The 26,984-nt window shown below is 38.5% G+C and overlaps 1 protein-coding gene and 2 pseudogenes across 2 annotated transcripts in view; 2 read left to right on the forward strand and 1 right to left on the reverse strand.

Annotated features, from left to right (window-relative positions):
• ADK (adenosine kinase) overlaps positions 1 to 26,984 on the forward strand; it is a 613,194-nt gene that overhangs the window by 177,918 nt on the left and 408,292 nt on the right. The gene's annotated exons all lie outside the window — the stretch shown is intronic.
• The window catches only part of LOC117082719, a 66,361-nt pseudogene that overhangs the window by 10,888 nt on the left and 28,489 nt on the right, over positions 1 to 26,984 (forward strand).
• On the reverse strand, positions 20,368 to 20,671 carry LOC117082722 (annotated as a pseudogene).

Here is a 26,984-nt window from a genome sequence, read left to right on the forward strand (position 1 = left end):
TCAGAGGAAAAGCTTTCACTTTTTTCCCATTCAGAATGATAGCTTTGGATTTTTCATATATGGCCTTTATTGTGCTGAGCTACATTCCTTCTATTTCCAATTTGTTGATAATTGTAACATGAAGGAATGTTGAATTTTGTCAAATGCATTTTCTGCATCTATTGAAATGATTATATGTTTTTTTCCTGCATTTGATGTGATATATCACAGTTATTGATTTGTATATGTTGAACCATTCATATATCCATAGGACGAATCTACTTAATCCTGGTGAATTATCTTGTTAATGTGCTGGCTTTTTTTTTTTCTTTTTTAAGACGGAGTCTCACTCTGTCACCTAGGCTGGGGTGCAGAGGTGCTCCACCTCCTGGATTCAAGCGATTCTCCTGCCTCAGCCTCCCGAGTAGCTGGGATTACAGGTGCCCACCACCATGCCTGGCTAATTTTTGTGTTTTTAGTAGAGAAGGGTTTCACCATGTTGGCCAGGGTGATCTTGAACTCCTGACTTCAAGTTATTTACTTGGCCTCCCAAAATTAATGTGCTATTGAATTTGGTTTGCTGGTATTTTGTTCAGGATTTTTCCATCGAGGTTCATTAGAGACATTGGCCTGTAGTTTTCTTATTTTTGTTGTGTCCTTGTTAGGTTTTGGTATCAGGGTATTGCTGATTTTGTAGAATGAGTTTAGAAGAATTCCTTCCTCTTTAATTGTTAAAAATAATTTGAGAAGAATTGGTATTAGTTTTGCTTTGAATATTTGGTAGGGCTGGGTGTGTGTTGGCTTACACCAGTACCCCAGCACTTTGGGAGGCTGAGGCAGAACTGCAAGAGGCCAGGAATTCGAGGTCAACCTGGGCAACATAGTAAGACCTTGTTTCTACCCCCCCCCCAAAAAAAAAAAATTAACTTGGTGTGCTGGTACACACCTGTAGTCTCAGCTACTTGGGAGGCCTCTTGGGAGGCTGAGGCAGGAAGATTGCTTGAGCTTAGGAGGTGGAGGCTGCAGTGAACTCTGATCATGCCACTGTACTGCAACCTGGGCAACAGAGCAAGACCCTGTCTCTTTAAAAAAACAAAACAAAAATTTTGGTAGAATACAGCAGTGAAGCCAACAGGTCCTAGGCATTTTTTCTTTTTTCTTTGATGGGACACTTTTTATCACCGATTTAATCTCTTTACTTATTGGTCTGTTCTAATTTTTTATATCTTCATAATTAAATTTTGGTAGATTATATGTATTCAGAAATTTATTTCTTCTAGATTTTCTAGTTTGTTGGTATATAATTGTTAATGAGAGTCTCTTATAATTCTTTGTATTTCTCTGGGACCAATTGTAGTGTCTCCTTTTTTGTTTCTCACTTTTTTATTTGTATCTTCTCCTTTTTTTCTTAGTCTAGCTAAAGGTTTGTTGCTTTTGGTTATCTTTTCAAAAACCTAATTATTTGTTGTATTTATCTTTTGTACGGTTTTTAGGTCTCTATTTCATTTATTTCTTCTCTTTATTATTTATTTTTTTCTGCTAATTTGGGATTTGGCTTGTTCTTGTTTTTCTAGTCCCTTGAGGTGCAGCATTAGGTTTGTATCTTTCCTTTTTGGGGATTTATGTGTTAATTACTATAAACATCCCTCTTAGACCTGCTTTTGCTGTATCAGATAGGTTATGCTTTGTTTCCATTGGCATTGTTTCAAAAAATCTTTTTGTTTCTCTTTAATATTTTCATTGACCATGTTGTTTAATTTCCATGTACTTGTAGAGTTTCTGATTTTCCTCTTATTATTGACTTCTAGTTTTATGCCATTGTGATCAGAAAAGATAATCTATGATTTTGAACTAAAATTTGTTAAGACTTATGCTGTGGCGTAATATGCACTCTATCCTGAAGCATGTTTCATGTTCAGTTGAGAAGAATGTGTAATCTTCAGCCGCTGGATAGAATGTTCTGTAAATGTCTGTTAGGCCTATTTGGTCGAGAATACAGTTTAAACCTAATGTTTCTTTTTTGGTTTTCTGTCTGGATATTGTTTCTATTGCTTAAGTGGGGTGCTGAAGTTTCCTACTAGGTAGAAGATCGGAAAAAATAACAATTACGTTCTCGGCTTAGTATCTGGGTGATGAAGTAATGTGTACAACAAACCCCCATGACACAACCTGCACATGTAACATACCTGCACATGTACCCCTGAACCTAAAATAAAAGTTAAAAAAAAAGTTGTCTACTATGATTATTTTGTGCACTATCTTTCCCTTTAGATTTATTGATATTTGCTTATATCACGTTATTTTAAACTAGTAACAACTTAACTTTGATTGCTAAAAATGTTTAATAAACACCTTGTACTTTAACTCCTCTTTTTCTCTCGTATTTTGAATTTTTTTGAGATAGTCTTTCTCTGTCACCCAGGCTGGCGTGCAGTGGCACAATCTCAGCTCACTGCAACCTCCACCTCCTGAGTTCAAGCAATTCTCATGCCTCAGCCTCCCGGGTAGCTGGGATTACAGGGGTGTACCACCTTGCTCAGGCAATTTTTGTATTTTTAGTAGAGACAGGGTTTCACCATGTTGCCCAGGCTGGTCTTGAACTCCTGACCTCAAGTGATCTGCCTGCCTCGGCCTCCCAAAGTGCTGGGATTACAAGCATGAGCCAACTCGTCCAACCACATATTTTGAATTTTTGATGTTACAACTTACAGCTTTTAAAACTGCATATCCCACTATCAATTGTTGTAGTTATAATTATTTTTAATAGTTTTGTCTTTAATCTTCATATTAAAGATATAAGAGGTTTATATACTATGCTTACAATAGGCCGAATACCCACTTCCCACTCATTTTTTCTACCATAGAAACTTGCATCCAGGGGACTTCTGCATATGCGTGCTTAGGGGAAGGGTGTTGCAGTCAAAGCACCATTTCCCTTACTATCGGATATGGTTTGGCTCTGTGTCCCCCGCCCCAAACCTCATCTCCAGTTGTAATCCCCATAATCCCCACATGTTGAGGGAGGGATCTGGTGGGAGGTGATTGGATCATGGGGGTGGTTCCCCCCATGCTGTTCTCATGATAGTGAGTAAGTTCTTATGAATCTGATGGTTTTATAAGTGTTTGGCAAGTCCTCCTTCACTCTCTGTCTTTTTCTCCTGCTACCATGTGAAGAAGGTCATTACTTCCCCTTTGTGTTCCAGCGTGGTTGTAAGTTTTCCAAGGCCTCCCCAGTCATATGGAGCTGTGAGTCAATTAAACCTCTTTTCTTTATAAATTGCCCAGTCTTGTATATTTCTTTATAGCAGTGTGAAAATGGACTAATACACTGTTCCCTGATTTTTCTCAGCTCTGTGGTACAATGAGACATCATCCTGAGTTCCAAGAGATCCAGGGTAGTCGTCTTGCCACTGAGAAGTCACTAATTGAAACTCTATAGAGTATAGAGAACCAGACAAAAATTTCTACCCTTGCATTTTGCTAACATCACTCTGCCATGTTTTTTAAAGAAAAATGTTTTTAGAGTATTTGTGTTCTTTGGTACTTTTGCTGCTGAGATACTTGGGATAACAAAGTAAAAAACCAAATAGTCTAGATTGTAACATACTACAGTGATTTGCAGCAAGAAGGATGTGCAGTAGAATTAAGCCAAGCTGGGCAAGTATGAACTTGGGACTATCACAAAACTTTTTCTCATTCTTTTCTCCTTCTTGAATTCTTCCCATATCAAGCATTTACAACCCACTATGTAGAGGTCCATACACCTTGGCTTATAGACTTCACTTGGTAGTAACTGTTGCCCATCTATTAACCAGAATTTTCATTTAAAAATCTCTGCATGAAAATTAGTAGGTATGCAGTGGAATTTTCAAACAAGGAAGAAGATTGGTTGGATGGATAGATGTTAGGTGACCACTGGGAAACTATGGTTTTAGAACGAGTACCTAGTGGGTTGCAGGTGGCATGTATTTTAATATATGTAGCAGAAAACTGAAAATTTATGAGCATTTTAGAAATTAGAGCTCTGTCAAAATAAGAGAAAAACTTAGATTTAATTTTATAAAAGCAGTACTAATGACTTTCCTTTATGAAGATGGCATATGATTTATGTATATATGAACAATTATATGTATCATTAAGTAGATCAGATAAATTTTTCGTTCTTTTAAGAATAATAGGCCAAGTGTGGTGGCTCATGCTTATAATCCCAGCACTTTGAGAAGCCAAGGCCAAAGGATCAGTTGAGCTCAGGAGTTCAAGACCAGCCTGGGCAACATAACAAAACCCTATCTCTACAAATAATAATAAAAAAAATTAGCAGGGCACAGTGGTGCATGCCTGTCATCCCAGCTAGTCAGGAAGCTGAGGTGCAAGAATTGCTTGAGCCTAGGAGGTTGAGGCTGTAGTGAGCCATGATTCTGCCACTGCACTCCAGCCTAGGCAACAGAGCTAGACGTTGTCACAAAACCAAATAATAATTATATATATATATATATATATATTTTTTTTTTAATCTAATGTGGGTTTTTGCTTTATGTAACAGTTGTCACCTACTCTAATATGAAAAGTGAAAGCCAGGTGTGGTGGTGCATACCTGTAGTCCCTGCTACTCAGGAGGCTGAGATGGGAGGATCATTTGAGGCCAGGAGTTTGAGGCTGCAGTATGCTATGATTGCTCCTGTGAATAGCCATTGTACTCTAGCCTGGGAAACACAGTGGCACCCTGTCTCCTAAAAAAAATTCTTTAAAAGCATGTTCACAAGTTCTTTAATACTTCTCCATTGAAAAGGTAGAACCTAATTTCCCCTCTCTTGAATATGGCCCAGACTTAGCGACTTGCTTCTAATAAGTAGAGTGTATGTAATGATGGTGTGCTATTTCTGAGGCTAGATCATTAAAGGCACAAATACTTCCATATTATTTTTTCTTGGGACACCCATAATGGGGAATTCAACTGCTATGTCTTGAGGATACGCAGTCAACCTATGAAGAGGTCCACATGGGCAGGAACATAAGCCTTCCAACGGCAACCAACACCAATATGCTGGCCATATGAGCGAGCCAGCCCGTCAAATCATCAGATTACTGGAGCTCTGCCTTACTTAACCGACTACAACCTGATGAGACACCCCAAGAGAGAACTGTTCCACTAAGCTGCTCCTAAATTCCTGACCCACCAAAACTATGTGAGATAGTATTTCTTATTTATAGCCACCATGTTTTGAAGCAACAATGACTATTAAAATAATACAATAACTTTTAGACATTGTTTTTAATCCCTGTTTTCAGTAGTCCCTGTACCTTCCCACCCCAATTTGTATTTCCTGTTTCTATTTGAACTTTTTTCTTTTTTGTTTTCATTTCTTTTATACATAGTTGTTTTGAGCTATAAGAATAATTTATGCCAAAAATTATTCAGCTAATATTTTACACCAGTATTGTAACCAGTACACTGGTTATAAAAGTAGAAAATAAACTACTATGGCTGTGTTTTGCTTCTTACAGATGGAAGGAAATGCCTAAAATTTAATTTTATTTATTTATTTATTTATTTTTATTTTTATTTATTTATTTTTTTGAGGCGGAGTCTCGCTCTGTTGCCCACGCTGGAGTGCAGTGGCGCGATCTCGGCTCACTGCAAGCTCCGCCTCCCGGGTTCACGCCATTCTCCTGCCTCAGCCTCCTGAGTAGCTGGGACTACAGGTGCCCGCCACCGTGCCCAGCTAATTTTTTTTGTATTTTTAGTAGAGACGGGGTTTCACCATGGTCTCGATTTCCTGACCTTGTGATCCGCCCGCCTCGGCCTCCCAAAGTGCTGGGATTACAGGCGTGAGCCACCGCGCCCGGCCAAATTTAATTTTATATACCACAATGTGTTTTGAAAGTTTTGAATAATGCTTCTGGTTTTGAAAACCTCTTTTGATTTTTTTTGTCACAAACATGATACTCTTAAGTAAAATGGAGTGATCTATGATTAATATAAATAATGAAGATTGTGCAAGTTATTTTACTTCAGTTGAAATAGCAAGGCCAGAATAATTTATTCATATTTTCCAGAAGAATAACAAAATAGAATCAGTGGCAATACTAGTAAACATTAGTCTACATTTCTATTTATTTATTTATTAATTATTATTATTTTTTTAGATGGAGTTTCGCCTTTGTTGCCCAGGCTGGAGTGCAGTGGTACGATCTCAGCTCACTGCAACTTGCACCTCCCGGGTTCAAGTGGTTCTCCCATCTCAGGCCTCCCGAGTAGCTGGGATTACAGGTGCCCGCCACCACACCCGGCTAATTATTTGTATTTTTAGTAGAGACGGGGTTTCATCATGTTGGCCAGGTTGGTCTCAAACTCCTGACCTCAGGTGATCCACCTGCCTCGGCCTCCCAGAGTGCAGGGATTGTAGGCGTGAGCTACTGCACCCAGCCAACGTTTCTATTTCTTTAACTTCATACCATTTGCTGTAGCTAGCTGGATCGTATTTCTTAAATTTTACTTTATTTGTTTTATTTTTGAGATAGAGTCATGCTCTGTCGCCCAGGCTGAAGCTCAGTGTTGTGATCTTGGCTCACTGCAAATTCTGCCTCCTGGGTTTGAGCAATCCTCCTGCCTCAGTCTCCTAAGTAGCTGGATTACAGGCTTCTGCCACCGTGCCCAACTAATTTTTTTTTTTTTGTATTTTTTTGTAGAGACAGAGTTTCACCCTATTGACCAGGCTAGTATTAAACTCCTGACCTAAAGTGATCCACCCACCTAGGCCTCCCAAAGTGCTGGGATTACGGCCATGGGCCACTGTGCCCAGACAAATTTTACTTTCATAGTAACATTTTGCAAATGTAAAAATTTTATAATTTGATTAGTAATGTCATACTCTATCAAGGTGATGCTCTCTTAAAAGTTGTTGATGATAATATTAGATGAGAGGTGTATGTAGTTATGAAAGACCCTGAAATGATTGCTTTTTTATTTATGTACAAAGTTTACTCACATTTCTATGTCTAGCCATAGCTATTCTAAGCTATAGCACAAAGAACTGTATTATGATAGTGAGACTATAAAAAGGTAAATTTAGAGAAAGCTTCCAGATCTGCTCTAGAATTTATTACCATCTGGTCTCTTTGGAGACTAGTATAATTATTCATGGGAATGTTTTCAACACAAAAAAGCATGGTTTGTGTATTGGCAGAAAGTAAAAAGTACCAGTGGTTTAAACCATATGTAGCTTTTTTAGAGTTAGGCAAGGGAAATGAACTGAAGACCTAATTGAGAGTCATCAGTAGTGATGCAATTTGTCTCAATTTTGTCAGAATCTGTTCATAATGAACAAAATATTGCACAACAAGAAAAACTGAAGGTATTAGAAATACAACTCCATTTGAAGAGTATTACTTTATCGTAATTTAACCAATGAAATGTAAGATGGTTTCAGCTAAGTATTTGTGTAAATCTGTGAAATAACATAAGGAATATATGTCAGATTTTGATGGCTTTTAAAAATGAAAACACTCATGTTAAAATAATTTTAAGCTTGAACACTGGAAGAATGCCTTATTAAGGTTATTTTTCTTAAATTGAATATAATGTATTATTTTAGATCATTTTAGATGTAGCATGGACTTACTACTATTCGTCTTAAGAAGTAGAAATATTTTACAGTCTTTCTTAAGCTTACATTGATTTTATAGAAAACGGATTAAAAGCTAAATATCTTTTCACTTTCCATTCTAACAGTTACTTGGAGAGAGGTCTATAAAAATGTGATGACAAATCAAAAAATTGAAATCATCTATTTTTTCAGCTATTTTAAAAGAAAAAGGCCTAGTGGGCTGGGAATACACAGGAAATTTAAATTTGTGATTGAGAATAAGAAATGCATTTGTGGTTTTAAAAAAGAAATACCAGCATGTCACATTAAAAATATGGCATCTACAGTATTGTACAGTTAAAAGGAAAATGTTTTACATTAGGGGGTATGTTGTACCTTAGAGAGCTAGTGCAGGGATACAAATGAGAAGTCTAACACCATAGACGGTATGAGCATTAATAATCCGGTCAGAGAGGAAGAATTTTGCTGTCTCCCATGTAACATAAAACAGATGTTCCATTCTATTAGAACCTTACTAAAATGAGAGTTTAGATCATCGGTCAATAGGAGAAACATGAACAATGGCAATTTAATAATTTTGAGGGTTTATCTTATTTGTGGGTTAATATCCATGGTGGGGAGTATGAAGGGATGCCTGCCAATTGTTGTTTTATTTTTGATATCTTGATTTAGAGAGCTGAAAGGCAGCAGTAAACTATACTAATTTTTAATTTATTGTTTTGCAAATTTTGTCTGTTTTCTTTCTCAAAAACTATTGTAAGAAACAAAAGATTGGCCAGGCACGGTGGCTCGCGCCTGTAATCCCAGCACTTTGGGAGGCTAAGGTGGGAGGATCACGAGGTCAGGAGATTGAGACCATCCTGGCTAACACAATGAAACACCGTCTCTACCAAAAATACAAAAAAAAAAAAAAAATTAGCCAGGCATGGTGGCGGGTGCCTGTAGTCCCAGCTACTTGGGAGGCTAAGGCAGGAGAATGGCATGAACCCAGGAGGCAGAGCTTGTGGTGAGCCTAGATCGTGCCACTGCTCTCCAGCCTGGGCGACAGAGCGAGACTCCATCTCAAAAAAAAAAAAAAAGAAAAAAAGAAAAGATTTAGAAATGATAAGTCTTGATTTAATGCTTGAATAGGTATTGAAGCATATCTGAAAGTATAATTAATTAACTTTAAATGAATACTGTAAACATTAAGTAGTTGGCAACTGAAAGTAGACATATGCAGAAAGGGACACCAGGGATGGTACCACAGGGTCCTGGATATATTTTTGGGTTTTTTTTAGGGAAGATTTACTTTTTTCTAGAGAAGAAATTCTTTTAAAAAAACTTATTTATAAAAAAAAAATACTTTTTTTCCAAAAAAGTATTTTTTCCCCTTTAAGTTATAATTTATATATAAAAAAGTGATCTTTGTAGTGTATGTTTCTGCAAGTTGTGACACATGCACACAATCTTGCTACCAGTATCAGAAGTAAGATAGAGAATAGTTTCATCACCCCAAAACTTTCCTTGTGTCCCCTTTGTAGTCTTCCTTTCCCCTACTTCAGCCCTTAGCAATCCCTGCTCTGTTTTTGTTGACAGAGACAGTTCTCCTCACTTGCTTGTGAAGACTGTAAGGCTCAGATTTCCCTTTTTCCTGGGAGATTTCTTAGGATTATATGTGCAGCTGATAAACTTGAGACATGAGATAACATCTCTTCCCAGACAAAGAGCAAGCTTATTTACTGCTTGCTATAAAATTGGTGGATTCCCCAAGTTCAGTGCTTCTCATTTGCTGATGCAAACTCACTTCATGCATAGCATCCATCTGAGCATCCCCAAAGGACTTGGAATGAGGGGAACTGATGCAAAAATGCTGATGTTCTTCTGCTTTGTCATAAGTAATGAAGTATTTTTTCTTTGAGGAGTCTTGTGTCTTCTGCCTGCATCCATGAATTAGTTAAGAGCCTTTTGTGTTAGCTTTATTAAATAGGGTAAAATCAAATCCCATTCTCCATAATTTTCTGTTTGTATAGTTTTACCTTTTCCAGTGACTTGTATTGAGGGTTCCTGCTTCTAGTCAACAACCTATGAGTAATTTTTTAGGTCCAATCATAAAGCATTTACAGAGGTTTTCCTGGCAGGCTTCATAGGGGGAAGACTGGTCTCCAGAGCAGACTTGGTGCAAAACTTTTATAGTCTCTGAGGGGAATTGCAGTCAAGGATCCAGTCATCCTCTTACACATAACTGCATTCCTAGCCTAGGTGCCATCATTCAGAGGCCTCTTTATGTGGTTCTTTTGGGGAAGCTTTCCTTAAGTGTCTCTGTCAAGACTTCATTGGGGAAAAGAGGCAAGACACCAATTCTTTCTCTACTATGACTTGCACTTTTCTGTTTCTAACCCTTCCCTCTCTAGCCTTCACTCGACTCCTGGGTCTGTAAAACTACCAGAGTCTTTTGTTGGGGGTTCCCTTTGGCAGTGAGGCAGCCCTCACATCTGTGCTGGTCTACCTGCCCTGTGGACCAATGTGCCATGCCACAGGGGAAAATGGAATGGGGGGTAACTGGCACTTTCTCCAGTTTAGCCTCTTATACTATCACAGTAAGTGATTACAGACCTATTCTTTATTTTATTTTATTTATTTTTTTGGCTTGTTGCCATTGGCTGTGCCAGAACGTGGCAGCCCAGCTTTCTCCAGCTCTCCTGAGGTACTGATACGCACAAATGGAATCATGTTGTGCATAGCCTTTGAATCTGACCTTATTTGATATAAGTTCATCTTAGATTCATCCATTTTGCTTTGTCAATTTTTTTTTTTTTTTTTTGAGACGGAGTCTCGCTCTGTCACCCAGGCTGGAGTGCAGTGGCCGGATCTCAGCTCACTGCAAGCTCTGCCTCCCGGGTTTACACCATTCTCCTGCCTCAGCCTCCCGAGTAGCTGGGACTACAGGTTTTTTGTATTTTTTTAGTAGAGACGGGGTTTCACCATGTTAGCCAGGATGGTCTCGATCTCCTGACCTCGTGATCCACCCGTCTCAGCCTCCCAAAGTGCTGGGATTATAGGCTTGAGCCACCGCACCTGGCCTGCTTTGTCAATAGTTTTTAAATTTTAATGGCTGAGTAGTTTTCTATCATCGTGATGTACTACACCTTGTATCTCTGTCCACTCTAGAGAAATATTTGAATTGTTTCTGGTGATTATGAATAAAGCTGCTAAAAATATTTATACATTTTTGTGTTAACATAAATTTTCATTTTACTAGATGTATTGCTAAACTCCTTTCCAAAGTATCTGTGCCATTTCACATTCCCACTAGTAATATATGAGAAGTCTAGTGGTTCCACATCCTTTCAGCACTTGATATTGTCAATTTTTATTACTATATCAATTATGAGGGGGAGAGGAGTATCTCATTGTTTGTTTCTACTTCCCTAATTATGTGAAGCACGTTTTTATATGCTTATTTGCTATCTGTATATGTTCTTTGAAGAAGTATCTCTTCAAACTGTTTGCCTTTTTAAAAAAAAAAAATTGTGTTTATTTTTGTTACAGGGTTTTGAGAATTCTTTACCTGTTCTGCAGACAAGACTTTTATCAGATGTGTGATTTGCAAATATTTTCTCCTAGTGAGTGGCTTGTGTTTTCATTTTCCTAACAATATCTTTCAGTGAGCAGAAGTTCTTACAAATTTATGTACTTTAAAAATAAGGCCGGGCGCGGTGGCTCAAGCCTGTAATCCCAGCACTTTGGGAGGCCGAGGCGGGCGGATCACGAGGTCAGGAGATCGAGACCATCCTGGCTAACACGGTGAAACCCCGTCTCTACTAAAAATACAAAAACTAGCCGGGCAAGGTGGCGGGCGCCTGTAGTCCCAGCTACTCGGGAGACTGAGGCAGGAGAATGGCGTAAACCCGGGAGGTGGAGCTTGCAGTGAGCTGAGATCTGGCCACTGCACTCCAGTCCGGGCGACAGAGCGAGACTCCGCCTCAAAAAAAAAAAAAAAAAAGGATTATGCTTTTGTGTCATGTAAGAGCTCTTTGCCTAATCCGGGGTCAGAAAGATTTTCTCCTGTATTTTCTACTAGAAATTTCGTAGTTTTACTTTTTACATGTAGATCTGTGATCCATTTTGAGTTAATTTTTGTGTATATTCAGTGAGGTCTATAACAGAGTCTTTGGTTATTGTTTTTTGCTTTGGCATATGGATATCCAGTTGATCCATTACTCTTTCCCGAAGTCTATTTAAATCTCTTTAATTGCCTTTGTACTTTTTTGAAAATCAATTATGTGGTTGTGTATCTATATTCCATATTCTGTTTCATTGATATATGTCTCTTCTTTGTCCAGTATCATACTTCTCTGATTAATGTAGCTTAATGTGTTTGGTTTTTTTGTTTTGCTGTCTAATCATGGAAGTTGAAGTTATTGCATTTTACAGGTCGATATTTTTTGTAGTCGTAGACATCTGTAATTTTGCACTGTTAATTTTAATGTAATGGACATATTAGAAATTAGGTTTTCAATATGCAGGGGAAATGCTTTTAATTTATAATTGAAGAGAGTTATGAAATAATAATAAATAGAAAAAGTAAATAGAGAAAGGAAAGTACAGTCATCCCTTGGTGCCCATAAGGGATTGGTTCTAGGACCCTCTGTGGATACCAAATCCATGGATACTCAAGTCCCTTAAATGGCATAATATTTGCACATAACCTATGCGTATCCTCCCATATACTTTAATCCCTAGATTACTTATAATACCTAATACACTGTAAATGCTAAGTAAATACTTGTTATACTGTATTGTTTAGGGAATAATGACTGTATTGTTTAGGGAATAATAAAGAAAAAAGTCTGTACATGTTCAGTACAGACTCAGCAACTATCCATTTCCCCCACTTCCAAGTATTTTTGATCTGCTGTTGGTTGTTCTGCAGATGCAGAACCCGTGGATATGGTGGGCCTACTATATATATGTCTTATTTATTGTCACTACCTTTTGCTTCCAAGTATTTTTTATTTTTGATGAGAGTTATTTTATTGTGGTGGGTGGTTTAACATACATAAGTTTTTCCAGCAGCAGAACCTGAAGCAAGGATTTTAGAACAATGCCTACTTTGGAGATGTATGTAACAGGCAAGAACTGATGCAAGGAAAGCAAGGCAGCTAATGAAGACTTACTAACTAAACTACCACAATAGGTTGCTGGAGCTTTATCTTGTGGGATAATTCTGGGAAAGTCAGTGTCAAATTTAGTTTCAGAATGAACTCACCTGAAGTGTGAGAGAGTGAGTGTATTTCCTGTTACTGGTTGTGGACTGCCATACAGAGGACAGTGCACCCGCCTGGTGCTATGGTGGGCATAGTAGCATTCAGCCATTCCGAGGAAAGCCCTGAGGCATACAGAGGAAGATACTGGCTGTTGGAAGTAATTTGGAGTGATGGGAAAGGGTTAGGTCCAAAGGATATTGCAGGGGCACTGACATTATCTCACTCATGCCTTGTGAATTTTAAGTGCCTTTCCTGGGTTATCAAAGTGAATAGCTTTAATCAAATCATCTCTATAATGACGTTTCTAAGTAAATTAAATTTTCTATACTCACACTCCTCTACTTTTTATTACTATAGCTGGCTTCATTCGCTTTTTGTATATTAATCTGTGTTGTCCTACTATTAGCTAGAAGAGCTTACTAACTGTGAACTTGAAGATATTATTGTATATTCCCTCTTCAGATGATTTTTTTTTTTTTTTGAGTCGGAGTCTTGTAGCCCAGGCTGGAGTACAATGATGCAATCTCTGCTCACCACAGCCTCCGCCTCCCGGGTTCAAGGGATTGTCATGCCTCAGCCTCCCGAGTAGCTGGGATTATAGGTGCCTGCCACCACGCTGGGCCGCAGATGTATTTAAGAATCTTAAATGAGCCATGATTGCACCACTACACTCCAGTCTGGGTGACAGAGCGAGACCCTAGCTTCAAGGGGTCCTCCTGCCTCAGCTTCCTAAAGTGCTGGGATTACAGGCATGAGCCACTGCCCCTGGCCTAAATTCCTTTTCTAGCCTTTATACAGAATTTCTAGGATAACAACAGCAACAACAACAACGAAAACTTAAATGATAAAAGTGAATATGTAATAGCAAGTAAGCCATGTAAAATATTTTCAATATTCTTAGCCATTAGAGAGGTGCAAATTAAAACTACAAGATACCGCTGCATACATATGTGGATAGCGAAAGTAAAAAATGGTGAGAATACAGAATGAATGGATTTCTCATCTGTTGCTGATAAGAAAATGACACAGCCACTCTGGAAAACAGTTTGGCATTTTTTTATAAAATTAAAGATAAATATTCCATATGACTCAGCAATCATATTCCTGAGTATTTAACATAGAGAAATGGAAATTTATGTATATGTAAAAACTTGCTTCACAAATATTTATATCAACTTAATTTGTATTTGCCTCAAACTGGAAACAATCCAGATAACCTTCAACAGGTGAATAAACAAACTGTGAGGTATCTATCCAATGGAATGCTAAGCTTTGTAAAGGAATAAATTACTGGTACAGTCAGCAGTTTCCATAGATCTTAAGGGCATCACACTAAGTAAAAAAAGCTAAACTCAAAATGTTACATACTGTATGATTCCAATTATATAGTATTACTTAAATAAAAAAAAATTAGTTTTGGAAAATTGACCTGTTTCAGGAGTTAGAGATAATGTGGAAAAAGGGGATAGGTATGACTATAAGGGAGTTGCAGGAGAGGGCTTCTTTGTGTTGGTGGAATAGTTCTGTGTCTTAATTGTGCTGGTGAGTACATGAATCTTTACAGCTGATAAGATTTTACAGAATAGTACACACACACTAAGAAGAATGCATGTAATGTCTACTTTGGGGAGTTTTTTTTTTTTTTTTTTTTTTAAATTTCAGAGACAGTGTCTTGTTCCATTTCCCAGGCTGGAGTGCAGTGGCACAGTCATAGCTCACTGTAGCCTCAGATACCTGGGCTCAAGGGATTCTCCTGCTTCAGCTTCCCAAGTAGCTAGGACTATAGGTGCATGCCACCGTGCCTGACTAATTTTTTTATTTTTATTTTTTGTAGAGATGAGGGCCTGGCCATGTTGCCCAGGCTGGTCTCAATCTCCTGGCTTCAAGCTGCCTTGGCCTTCTGAAGTGCTAGGATTACAGGGGTGAGCCACTGCCTGGCCTAAATTCCTTTTTTAGCCTCTTCACAGAATTTCTAGGATAACCAATATAAGTAAAGTAGATTTTATTTTCAAAATGATCCACTTTATACACTAAGTTAGAAGACAGTCTTGATTTCTTCAAAATTCTTTGCTATAAAGTGAAATGTTTGGTGATCATATATCTCGTTGACATAAACATACAGATTCCTCTGCATATAACATTCTTTTCCTTCACTTTACCAATTTGTGCCCATTTCACATATCTCAACTTATATATCTCTTTTTCATGGTCATCTTACCTCTGACATACCTCTTTCACCCACCAAATCTGTGTTTGGTGTCATTTCTGTGATGGTCCCATACAAAAGTGGACTCATTTTACAGATGCAAAAAGTGTTGAATAATGAACAAGTTAATGGCCCAATTGAAACTGTGGTGTTGGACATAAAACTTTAGAATCAATCCTAAATCTTAAGTGTGCAAATAAATTATTCAAAACATGAAATTACCCAACCTATTCTAGTGATATTTAACAGAGATATGTTTGTAACTGGTGGAAGAAGAGTCACTCCCTAGGTACAAGATCAATTGCTGTTCATTTTATTCACCTGAAGATAAATCACTTTCACAGATTTTGCAGACTACTTCTTTCCTGAAAAAAATGAGTTATTAAAGTGGAGGTTTCTTTACTATATCAACACTGGCTTACTCTTTTCTTTATAATACTTCTATATTGAAAGAAGCCAGAGGCCAAAAGTAGTCTTGTCTATGCTGCTCTTTATTTCATTGTTATTTTTAAACCAGATGATGAAATTCCCTTCCATTTTGAAGGGCCATTTTTCATGTACATAGGAGGGAATTTAAACTGTTTGAGTTAATATTAATATATTCTGTTACTATAAATTGGTTTTAGTTTGATTTTAAAATAGCATATTAATTTACATTTATTTAATTTTAGTATTCAACTCTGATTAGGGTAAGGAAAAGGTGTGAAATTCCAGTTACAAATCTAAAGAACTGTGTTTATTGTTTCATTGTGTGTCTGCATTTAGTATTGTTTATATGAGAAAAAGTCAGTTGTTTCCTTACATTCCCATATAATTTTTGAGTAGTATGACAATCTTGATTTATATACCTGATGACTTTTAATTTTTAAAATGTTGTCTAAACCAGGTTTCAGGTGATATATCTTGCTTCCTAACTTGACAACTCTGAATATTACTATTCAAACTTGTAAGCAAGTAGAAATTAAAATGAAGCCATACATAGCATTTGCTTTGATTAAAAAGAATAGAAACCTAGATTGTTTTGGAAAATTCAGTGTATATTTCAGTGTGTGTATATTATGTGTTTATATATTGACAGATCTGGGCATCAGAATAGAGTCAAGAAATAACGTAAATAGAAATTCAGTAAGAACACATGTGAAACTGGAAACCAGTGGAGGAAAACTGAGGAATTGCTATTTGTGAGAGACTTGTTTTTCATTCAGTGTACTTTTATTTTTAACTGTTTTAATTATCTATATAGCATGCTGCGTATTACCAATTTTAAATACTTAATTTTGAAAGATTAAAATGGCTGGCAAATTTATTGCCCATTTGCAAGTACATTTATATCAGGAATAGTACAATGTGTAGAATGTTATTGGAACATTGGAACATTGTCTCTACCATACTTTTTTAAAAACCTCATAAAATATTAAAATACTTCTTAATGATTTCAATATTAACTATTCATTAGACATCTATCATTATCCTTTATGTCAGAAACTTAGAGTAAAATTTTATTATTAGCTTGATTGAAGAACACTTGTTCTCATTTCATTATGCTACAGTTACATTCAAAGTTAAAGTTATTTTTCTTCTCCTTAATGGTATACTATAGCAAGTATATTCAAAGTGGTGCTCTAGATTTGTTTCCTTCACATTTAGACTTGCATTTTTACAATGTTTGTACTAAAGTTTATTACACTTGCCATAGTATATCTGTGTGGTGGCTTACCCCTGTAATCCCAGCACTTAAGGAGGCCCAGGTGGGTGGATCATGAGGTCAGGAATTTGAGACCAGCCTGGCCAACATGGTGAAACCCTGTCTCTACTAAAAATACAAAAAAAAAAAAATTAGCTGGGCGTGGTGGTGGGCACCTGTAATCCCAGCTACTCAGGAGGCTGGGGCAGGACAATCGCTTGGACCCAGGAAGGCAGAGGTTGCAGTGAGCCGAGATTGTGCCACTCTACTCCAGCCTGGGCAACAAGAGCGAGACTCCATCTCAAAAAAAAAGGATTTTTGCAATCATTAACTTACTTCTTGCTGTCTGTTTTTGTTTTCTTTTGCTGTCCTTCTTAACTTCTTCAAAGATTTCTAATATGTTTATACCTCCTTAATCCTAAATCCACTGTATGTTGGCTCTCATGGTAGTTTTCTATTTCATGTACTTGCTTGTATAATAAAAATCCCTGTTCTTGGTATTTTGTGTATTTATTTATTTGGCTGCCATTGTATTGAAAATTGTCTTGACAATTCATTTACGAACATCCTTAGTACAGCAATACATAATTCAAAACCAGCATGCTCAAGTTTGTACTATTCTGGTTGATTATTGCTATGTGTGTATTTTCAAATTTTTAAAGACTTAGAGAATAGTAAAACATATACTTAGTACAAATGATATCACTTCTTGGTACCTTTCTGTGAGTCTTTCTTCCCATCAGGAAATTAAATTATTCTTTGTTTTCTTGGTACTTAAAAAAAAAAAAAAGCTTTATTGAGATAAATCAAATTTAGAGCATTTTCATCACCTCAAAAAGAGCCCCATATACATTAGCTATCACCCACTCAATTCTCCCTCCTTGACTGTTTTTGGTCCATTGCAATTCCAAGTGAATTTTAGAGTCAGTTTGTCAGTTTACACAATGAGTATAGCTTGGATTCTGATAGGGATTGTGTTGAATCTCTACATCCATAATGGGTAATATTGCCAATCTTAATAAAAATTTCCATGAATGTGGGACATTTTTCCATTTATTTAGATCACCTTTAATTTGTTGCAACAATGTTTTGTAGTTTTCAGAGTATAAATTTTACACTGTAAAGAAAACTTATTCCCAAATATTACTTTATTTTTGATGCTATTGTAAGTGGAATTATTTTCTTAATTTTATGTTCAGATTATTCATTGCAGATGGCTTAGAGATACAATTGTGTGTGGTTTTTGTTGTTGTTGTTTTGTTTTTGAGACAGGCTCATGCTCTGTTGCCCAGGCTGAAGTGCAGTGGCACAAACATGGCTCACTGCAGCCACGACCTCCTGGGCTCACCTGATTTTCCTGCCTCAGCCTCCCAAGTAGCTGAGACCACCAGACACGTGCCACAATGCCTGGCTAATTTTTAATTTTTTTGTAGAGACAGAGTCTTGCCATGTTGCCCAGGCTGGTCTCAAACTCTTGGACTCAAGCAAATCCTCTGGCCTTAGCCTCCCAAAGTTTTAGGATTGTAGGCATGAGCCACTGTGCTTGGCCCAGTTGTGTGTGTGTGTGTGTGCGTGTGTGTGTGTTAATATTGATCTTGTATCCTGCAGCCTTTCTGAACTTTTTTAGCTGTAATATTTTTTAGTAGGTTCTTTACGATTTTGTATGTACAAAACCATGTCATCTGTGAATATAGTTTTGTTTCCTTCTTTCTTTCTAATTTGGAAACGTTTAACTTTTTTTCCCTTTCCTTAATTGCTGTGACCAGTACTTGTAGTGTAACACTGAACAGAAGTGACAAGAAGAGATGTCCCTAGTATTGTTTCTCATAGAGGGGGAAAATATCTAATCATTCACCATTAAGTTTGATGTTTCTCTGCAGTTTTCTTAGATGCCCTTTATCAGATTGAGGAAGGTACCTTCTATTTCTAGTTTTTTTAGTGTTTTTATCTTTTTTTTTTTTTTTTTTTTTTTGAGACGGAGTCTCGCTCTATCGCCCAGGCTGGAGTGCAGTGGCCGGATCTCAGCTCACTGCAAGCTCCGCCTCCCGGGTTTACGCCATTCTCCTGCCTCAGCCTCCCGAGTAGCTGGGACTACAGGCGCCCGCCGCCACGCCCGGCTAGTTTTTTGTAATTTTTAGTAGAGACGGGGTTTCACTGTGTTAGCCAGGATGGTCTCGATCTCCTGACCTCGTGATCCGCCCGTCTCGGCCTCCCAAAGTGCTGGGATTACAGGCTTGAGCCACCGTAGTGTTTTTATCTTGAAACAGTACAGTTAACCCTTGCACAACATGGGGATTGTGGGTGCTGACCCACTGCATAGTCTTAAATCCATGTATAACTTTTGAGTCTCCCAAAACTTGTCAACTAATAGCCTACTGTTAACCAGAAGCCTTACCAGTAACATAAAGTCAATTACCACATATTTTATATATGTATCATATAAAGAATACGTTATTAAGAAAATCATGAGAGAAAATATATGTACTCTTTATTAAGTGGAAATATTTCATGATAAAAGTCATCATTGTCTTCATGTTGGGTAGGCTGAGGAGGCAGAGGAGGAGTTGGTTTTGCTGTCTCAAGGGTGGCAGATGTGGAAGAAAATACTGGTGTCAGTGGATTTGTGAAGTTCAAACCAGCGTTGTTCAAGAGTCAATTGTAGTGGATTTTGCCAAATGCTTTTGGTTTGCTTGTTTTTTGAGATGGAGTTTTGCTCTTGTGGCCCAGGTTAGAGTGCAATGGCATAATCTTGGCTCATGGCAACTTCTGCCTCCCAGGTTCAAGCAATTCTCCTGCCTCAGCCTCCTGAGTAGCTGGGATTTCAGGTGTCCAGCACCACGCCTAACTAATTTTTGTATTTTTAGTAGATAAAGGGTTTCACCATGTTGGCCAGGCTGGTCTCAAACTCCTTACCTCTTGTGATCCACCCGAACTCCTGACCTCTTGTGATCCACCCGCCTAGGCCTCCCAAAGTGTGAGATTACAGGTGTGGGCCACCATGCCTGGCTGCCAGATGCTTTTTCTATGTCTGTTGAGATGATCATGTAATTTTGTTTTCTATTCTATTGATATGATGCATTGAATTAATTGATTTTTGGATCTTAAACCAACCTTGCATTCCTGAGACAAACTGCACTTGGTTATGTTATATATAATTTTTAAATGTTGCTGGATTTGTTTTGCTAGTATTTTGTTGAGGATTTTTACATCATTCTCATGAGTATTGGTCTGTAGTTTTATTTTCTTGTGACTTTGTCTGATTTTAGAGTATCATAGTAATACTGGCCTCATAATATGAATTGAAAGATGTCTTCCCTCTTCTAATTTTTGGAAGAGTTTGTGGAGAATTGGTATTTTTTTTTTTAAAAGAAGCAGCAATTGTTTATTTTTCTAATCAAGTGACCATGCTGCTGAATCTTAAGGCCTCAACAAATGTTGCATCTTACTATTTCATTGAACAATAAGACCTTCTATTCTGATTATTCCTGGTAAATAGGAATGATCACTGGTTTCTCCAGTGGTTTCCATTTGCCAAAAACTCATGACAGATGGCTTAACAAGGTGGCTACTGCTTTCAGGGGGTTGTATCAGATGCATACTCATTTCCAGTACAGCAGCTGTTGGCAATCTAGTACTTCTCTATCATGGTTGGCCAAGGAGTCCTGCTTTGGCTGCCAGAGCTTCATTCTGCTAAATATGATATTCCTGAAGTCTCATGGATATTCTTTTTGTCATTTAAAAATATTTCCATAAAGCGTTCTGAACAGCTGGTCTCTTCAGGTTTTACATCTCTTGTGCAGTCTTAACACAGTCCAAAAAGCAGATTTCTGTAAGTTTATTGTCAGTCCAAAGAAATTCCTTAAACCGTTTAATCTGATCAGGTTCTGGTATTTGTGCACCCATATTCTTTTGGTACATTTATTAGTCACCTTTTCTGATGCATGAGTTTCCTTTCTGTTCTGGTAAAGTAGTGTTCCAACCTTTGTTTGAATGTCTTCAGTGAGATGTGATTTCTTAAGCACAGGCTCTCACATCTGACATCAGTACAAGGCTGTAGGCCTACACTGCCAGTCGAGTCTGAGGATGGAGGATCAGGATCAGGGCAAGTGTTGCAGCCGCTTTATCTAATTCTTCTTTAAACATTCATTAGAATTCAACAGTGAAGCCATTTGGGGCTAGGCTTTTCTTTGTGGGTAGTTTCTTGATTACTAATTTAATCTCTTGTTATATAGGTCTGTTCAAGTTACCTATTTTTTCTTGAATTTTTTAGTCATTTGTGCCTTTCTAAGTGTTTGTCCATTTCATCTAATAAATAATCTAATTTGTTTAATGGCTATTCTTTCTGACATTAATAAAACCACTTTATCTTTCTTGTCGGTGTTGTTTGCATAATAGGCCTTTTTTTTTTTTTTTTTTTTTCCCCAGATAGGGTCTTGCTTTGTTGCCCAGGCTGGAGTGCACTGGCAAGCAGAGGTTACCACTCACTGGAACCTCTGATTCCCAGGCTTAAGTGATCCTCCCACCTCAGTCTCTTGAGTAGCTGGGATTACAGGTGCATACCATCATGCTTGGCTAATTTTTAAATTTTTGCAGAGACAAGGTCTCATTATATTGTCCAGGCTGATCTTGAACTCCTGGCTCAAAGTTAAACCCCTGCCTTGGCCTCTCAAATTGTTGGGTTTACAGGTGCGAGCCACCACATCCAGCCTGCATGATATATTTTTCCACCCTTGTACTTTCAATCTGTTAGTAACTTTGTATCTACAGTGTGTCCCCTGTTGACCCACATAATTGTCTTTTATGTATAATTATTAGAACTATTGATAATAAAATGTGAAAGTATAGTCCCATTATCTTATTTGAGTGGAATCAATAGACTATTTCACTATTTCATAAAATGTATTCTAGTTTGTATATTAGAATAGTTTGTTTTTCATGGCTTTCGAGAAAAACATTTGAATGAGCTTACATTTCATTGCATTTAAAATTTCTGGTTTTTTTTTTTTTTGGAGACACAGTCTGTCTCTGTTGCCCAGGCTGAAGTGCAATGGTGTAATCTTGGCTCACTGCAACTTCTACCTCCCAGGTTCAAACGATTCTTGTGCCTCAGCCCCTGGAATAACTGGGACTATAGGTGCATGCCATGACCTAGCTAATTTTGTATTTTTAGTAGAGATGGGGTTTCGCCCTGTTGGGCAAGCTGGTCTCAAACTCCTGACCTCAGGTGATCTACCTGATTTAGCCTCCCAAAGTGCTGGAAGTACAGCACCTGTCCAAAATTTCTGTTTTTTAATGAATCCAAAGTTCATATATATATATTTTTCCCAATGCCATGGTACATATCATCACCAAAAAAAGTAGTGATTTTGCTTCAGTGGACACTGAATTTTAATATTATTGATAGAATGCCTATATCAATCAGGGTTTTACACTTATCGTACAGTGTACTTACAATGTATGTAGGCCTCATCCTTTGTAATTAATTAATTAGCTTGTAATTAATGTAAGCTAATCTAAATTTTCATATTTTCAGTTTTAACAGTTGAACTTTTGAGTTACATTTCTTATATTTTGATTTTTTTCTATAAAAATATTTTAAAACTGGAAAGAGAACACTAGAATCAATTAAATGCAAGATTGAAAGGGTTTCATAATGTGAAAAAGCAATCTTGTTTTTGAAATGTTCAGTTTACAGTAAGGATCGAGCCCCTCTGCAGCTACCAATTTGGGAAATACCTGAGGTTTTTTTCCCCTTGCACTTAAAGGCTATTTTAGCCCTGAAGCTGGCTAGTTAAGGACACAGACTTTGGAGTGCCACGACACTTCCATAACAGGAGTGAACTGAAGAAGAGAAGCAGTGGAGTCAGGAACCTCACAAAGTAAAGACAAGCAGTGAAGAGAAAAACCATTTATTTTCAATACTTAAGATGGCCAAGCCTGTAATAGGAGGCCGAGGCAGGTGGATCACGAGGTTAGGAGATCGAGACCATCCTGGGTAGCACGGTGAAACCCCACCTCTACTAAAAATACAAAAAATTAGCCAGGCGTGGTGGGCACCTGTAGTCCCAGCTACTCGGGAGGCTGAGGCAGGAGCTTGCAGTGAGCTGTGATCACGCCACTGTACTCCAGCCTGGGTGACAGAGTGAGACTCTGTCTCAAAAAAAAGATGGCTGAATAAGAAGAGCTGTGGTCAGCAGCTCCCAGCAAGACCAACACAGAAGGTGGGTGTTTTCTGCATTTCCAACTAAGATACCCAGTTCATCTCACTGGGACTAGTTAGGCAGTGGTTGCAGCCCACAGAGGTTGAGCAGAAGCAGGGTGGGGCATCACCTCACCTGGGAGGTGCAAGGAGTCGGGGGACCTCCCTCCCCCAGCCGAGGGAAGCCATGAGGGACTGTGCTATCCGACCCAGATACTATGCTTTTCCTATGGTTTTTGCAATCCGCAGATCAGGAGATTCCCTCGTGTGCCTATACCACCAGGGCCTTGGGTTTCAAGCACAAAACTGGGTGGCAGTTTAGGCAGACACTGAGCTAGTTGCAGGAGTTTTTTTTTCGTACTCCAGTGGCACCTGGAACCCCAGTGAGACTGTTAACTCCCCTGGAAAGGGGGCTGAAGCCAGGGAGCCAAGTGGTCTTGCTCAGAGGGTCCCACTCTCGCGGAGCCCAGCAAGCTAAGAACCACTGGCTTAACATTCTCACTGCCAGCACAGCAGTCTGAAATTGACCTGGGACCATTGGGCTTGGTAGGGGGAGGGGCATATGCAATTACTGAGGCTTGAGTAGGTGGTTTTTCCCTGACAGTACTAAGACAGCCGGGAGGTTTGAATCAGGTGGAATTCACCACAGTGAAGCAAAGCGACTGTGGCCAGACTCCCTCTCTAGATTCTTCCTCATTGGACAGGGCATTTCTGAAAGAAAGGCAGCAGACCTAGTCAGGGACTTATGGATAAAACTCCTGTCTCCCTGGGACAGAGCACCTGAGGGAAGAGGTGGCTGTGGGCGCAGCCTCAGAGGACATAAACTTTCCTGCCTGGTGGCTCTGAAGAGAACAACTAATACTGACAAGGAGGATTCTCCCAGCACAGTGCTTGAGCTCTGCTTATGGACAGACTGCCTCCTCAAGTGGGTCAGGGACCCACTTGGGAAGACTCCTGTGCTGTCTCACTAGGAGAGAACTGCCAACAGGGGTCAACAGACACCTCAAACAGGAGAGCTCTGGCTGGCATCAGGCTGGTGGTGCCCCTTTGGGACGAAGCTTCCAGAGGAAGGACCAGGCAGCAGTCTTTGCTGTTCTGCAGCCTCCATTGGTGATATCCAGGCAAACAGTGTCTGGAATGGACTTACAGCAAACTGCAGCAGACCTGCAGAAGAGGGCCCTGACTGTTAGAAGAAAAACTAGCAAACAGATAGCAACAACCTTAGCATCAACAAAAAGGACCACCACACAAAAACCCCATCCAAAGGTCATCAGCCTCAGAGATCAAAGGTAGATAAATCCATGATGATGAGGAAAAACCAGCGCAAAAACGCTGAAAATTCCAAAAACCAGAATGCCTCTTTGCCTCCAAATAATTGCAGCTCCTCTCCAGCAAGGGCACAAAACTGGACGGAGAATGACATTGATGAATTGACAGAAGTAGGCTTCGGAAGGTGGGTAATAACAAACTCCTCTGAGCTGAAGAAGCATGTTCTAACCCAGTTCAAGGAAGCTAAGAACCTTGATAGAAGGTTATAGGAACTGCTAACTAGAATAATCAGTTTAGAGAGGAACATAAATGACCTGATGGAGCTGAAAAACACGGCACAAGCACTTCATGAAGCATACACAAGTATCGATAGCCAAATTGATCGAGCAGAAGAAAGGATATCAGAGATTGAATATCAACTTACTGAAATAAGGAGTGAAGACAAGATCAGAGAAAGAAATGAAATGGAACGAACAAAAACTTCAAGAAATATGGGACTATGTGAAAAGACCAAACCTATGATTGATTGGTGTACCTGAAAGTGAAAGGGAGAACAGAACCAAGTTGAAAAACACACTTCAGGATATTATCCAGGAGAACTTCCCCAATCTAACAAGACAGGCCAACACTGAAATTCGGGAAATATGGAGAACACCACTAAGATACTCCTCAAGAAGAGCAACCCCAAGACACCTAATTGTCAGATTCTCCAAGGTTGAAATGAAGGGCAGCCATAGAGAAAGGTCAGGTTACCTACAAAAGGAAACCCATCAGACCAATTGCAGATCTCTCTGCAGAAACCCTACAAGCCAGAAGAGAGTGGGGGCCATTATTCAACATTCTTAAAGAATTTTCAACCCAGAATTTCATATCCAGCCAAACTAACCTTCATAAGCTAAGGAGAAATAAAATCCTTCTCAGAGAAGGAAATGCTGAGGGATTTTGTTACCACCAGGCCTGCTTTACAAGAGCTCCTGAAGGAAGCACTAAATGTGGAAAGGAAAAAGTGGTACTAGCCACTGCACAAACACACCAAAATATAAAGACCAATGACACTATGAAGAAATTGCTTCAACTAATGTGTAAAATAACCTGCTAACATCATGATGACAGGATCAAATTCATATATAATAATATTAACCTTAACTGTACATGGCCTAAATGCCCCAACTAAAAGACACAGACTAGCAAATTGGATAAAGAGTCAAGATCCATTGGTGTGCTTTATTCAGGAGACCCATCTCACTTGCAAAGACACACATAGGTTCAAAATAAAGGGATGGAAGAATGTTTACCAAGCAAATGGAAAGCAAAAAAAAAAAAAAAAAAAAAAAAAAAAGCAGGGGTTACAATCCTAGTCTCTGATAAAATAGATTTTAAACTAACAAAGATCAAAAAAGACAAGGGTATTACATAATGGTAAAGGGATCAATGCAACAAGAAGAGCTAACTATCATAAATATATATGTGCACCCAATACAGGAGCACCCAGATTCATAAAACAAGTTCTTAGAGACCTGCAAAGAAACTTAGACTTCCACACAATAATAGTGGGAGACTTTAACACCCCACTGTCAATATTAGATCAATGAGACAGAAAATTAACAAGGGTATTCAGGATTTAAACTCAGCCCTGGACCAAGTGGACCTAATAGACACGGGGTTGCTACAGAACTGTCTACCCCAAATCAACAGAATATACATTCTTCTCAGTACCACATAGCACTTATTCTCAAATCGGCCACATAATTCAAAGTAAAACACTCCTCAACAAATGCAAAAGAATGGAAATTGTAACAGTCTTCAGACCACAGTGCAATCAAATTAGAATTTAGGATTAAGAAACTCACTCAGAACCACACAACTACATGGAAATTGAACAACCTGTTCCTGAATGAATATTGGGTAAATAATGAAATTAAGGCAGAAATGAAGAAGTTACTTGAAATCAATGAGAACAAAGAGAAAACGTACCAGGATCTAGGACACACAAAAAGCTGTGTTAAGAGGGAAATTTATAGCACTAATGCCCACTTCAGACAGCTGGAAAGATCTGAAATCAACACCCCAACGTCACAATTAAAAGAACTAGAGAAGCAATAGCAAACAAATTCAAAAGCTAGGAGAAGACAAGAAATAACTAAGATCACAGCAGAACTGAAGGAAGTAGAGATATGAAAAACCCTTGAAAAAAATCAGTGAATCCAGCAGGTGGTGTTTTGAAAAGATTAACCAAATAGATAGACTGCTAGCTAGACTATTAAAAGAGAGAAGAATCAAATAGACGCAATAAAAAATTATAAAGTGGATATCACCACTATTCTCAGAGAAATACAAACTACCAACAGAGAATACTATAAACACCTCTATACAAATAAGCTAGAAAATCTAGAAGAAACTGATACATTCCTGGACACATACACCCTCCCAAGACTAATCCAGGAAGAAGTCGAATCCCTGAATAGACCAATAACAAGTTCTGAAGTTGAGGCAGTAATTACTAGTCTACCAACCAAAAAAAGCCCAGGACCATACAGATTCACAGCTGAATTCTACCAGAGGTTCAAAGACGAGCTGGTACCATTCCTTCTGAAACTATTCCAAACAATTGAAAAGGAGGGATTCCTCCCTACCTCATTTTATGAAGCCAGCATCATCCTGATTCCAAAACTTGACAGAGACACAACAAAAAAAGAAAATTTCTGAACTGAACAATGAGATCACTTGGACTCAGGAAGGGGAACATCACACACCGGGGCCTATCACAGGGAGGGGGGAGGGGGAAGGGATT

This window comes from Trachypithecus francoisi, unplaced genomic scaffold, assembly GCF_009764315.1.
Source record: "Trachypithecus francoisi isolate TF-2019V2 unplaced genomic scaffold, Tfra_2.0 Lachesis_group9, whole genome shotgun sequence".
In the NCBI taxonomy this organism is placed as follows: domain Eukaryota; kingdom Metazoa; phylum Chordata; class Mammalia; order Primates; family Cercopithecidae; genus Trachypithecus; species Trachypithecus francoisi.